Raw genomic sequence first — 1,499 nt, 5'->3', positions numbered from 1 at the left:
GGAAGATTGGAGTACCCCGTGGCAATTCTTCAGTCGGCTGCACGTCCTAACCCAAACCCTGCTCCCTACTTAATTAACCGGCAAAGTAATGTAACAGACGCTGGAGACTCCCCAACCTGCCAGAGTGTCCCTTAGTTCGCCTGCCTGTTTTGGTGTGGGGCTTTATTCCTCCCCCTCCCCCCCTTTGCTGTGTGTGAACTCCTTGAATTTGAACAGCTAAGCTGAAAATAGCCTAGACAGATATAGAAACAAACTATCAGAAGCAAAGAAACATCCACACGGGTTACACTGAGATGGAAGGCTCCTTGTATATTTCACACGCTCTGAAAGTGACATAAATCACACCCCAGATACGTCCCCGAATGGAGTGATGGCGAGGGCTTTACCAAAGTGGCTGCGTGAAGGCCAGACCAGCAGAAATGAATCGCAAACGAAAAAGAGAGCGAGAGCGCGAGAGCAACACACAAGCAGGACTTCCTCCAACTCTCAAGTACACCCCACCCATGAACATTTAAAAAAAAGAGAGAGCGAGCGAGCGAGCAAGGGGGAAAACCTCTCTCTCCAGGACCCACAGGCCTGTAGCTCCTTCATCCCACCTCTTCACTCCCTCCCTCGCCTCCACTTCCAGAGCCCAACTCCCACCCAAGTTGGTAAACAGCGATTGTTGTTATTATTTTTTAAAAAGACTCAAGTTGGAAACCCTCTGGCGCTCCAGCCTTCCCCAGTGAGGCCCCAGGAAGCTGGCACCGCGGAGCCCGGGGAAGGAGAGCAGAACGGCAAAGATCAATCATAGGGACCAACCTGACACTCTCCATGTAGCCGCCAGGCGCGCGGAGCCGGCTCGGGGCGCCCGCGCGGGCCGGGCGTGGGGTCCGGCGGCCTCGGCGTGCAGGCGGACTGCACGCGCGCAGGGGCGCTCCGGCTCGCGGGCTGACAAGACGCGCCGCGCCGCGCCCACCCGCCCCGCCCTGCTCCACCAATCACAACCCGCCTCTAAACACCCCGCGCCGCGCCGCGCCGCGCCCCACACAATGGGCTCCGCGGCCCGCTCCCCGCGCCCGCGCGCCCCGGCCCCCTCCGCGCGGCAGGTGAAATCACGCTCTGGCGAAATCCTGCTTTTGTCTCTAGAGCAACTCCTCTTAATTGCTGTTAACCCTTTGACCTGCCTCTGGCTGACGTCTGGGAAGACGGGCACGGCGCGCATCTCTCCCGCCGGCCCGGGCTGCGGGTTTGGGGCTTTTGGTGGGGTTGCGTGTTTGTTTCGTCTTGGAAACTGACAAAGAGTTGTCCTAACCTTTCAGAGAAACCCGAGAGGCAAAGGAGGGGAACTGGTGCGCCCGGCGCACACTCGACTGCTCAGAGCAACTGTTCAGAATCGGAAGGGGATGCGGGGCTCCAAGGCAGCGCAGAGAAGCGCTTTCCTCGAAAACGGCCTCTGCAGAGAACTTTCGCTTCACGACGACGGTTTAACCAAGCCTTGGCCTCACCCCCCCCCCCCC

The 1,499-nt window shown here is 59.0% G+C and overlaps 1 protein-coding gene across 10 annotated transcripts in view; it reads right to left on the bottom strand.

The window, feature by feature from the left end:
- Positions 1-1,499, bottom strand: part of FOXP1 (forkhead box P1) — a 576,958-nt gene that overhangs the window by 104,155 nt on the left and 471,304 nt on the right. Inside the window, exon 1 of one of the 10 annotated variants that reach the window (XM_040628564.1) lies at positions 802-814. The exons of the other annotated variants lie outside the window; for them this stretch is intronic. The gene's annotated coding sequence lies outside the window, so the exon portion shown is untranslated. Of the gene's footprint in view, positions 1-801; positions 815-1,499 lie in introns of those variants that run through there. 10 annotated transcript variants of the gene reach the window in all.

The sequence above is a fragment of the Ursus maritimus genome, unplaced genomic scaffold, assembly GCF_017311325.1.
Source record: "Ursus maritimus isolate PB19 unplaced genomic scaffold, ASM1731132v1 scaffold_14, whole genome shotgun sequence".
Classification (NCBI taxonomy): domain Eukaryota; kingdom Metazoa; phylum Chordata; class Mammalia; order Carnivora; family Ursidae; genus Ursus; species Ursus maritimus.
This window is presented reverse-complemented; position numbering and strand designations above follow the sequence as displayed.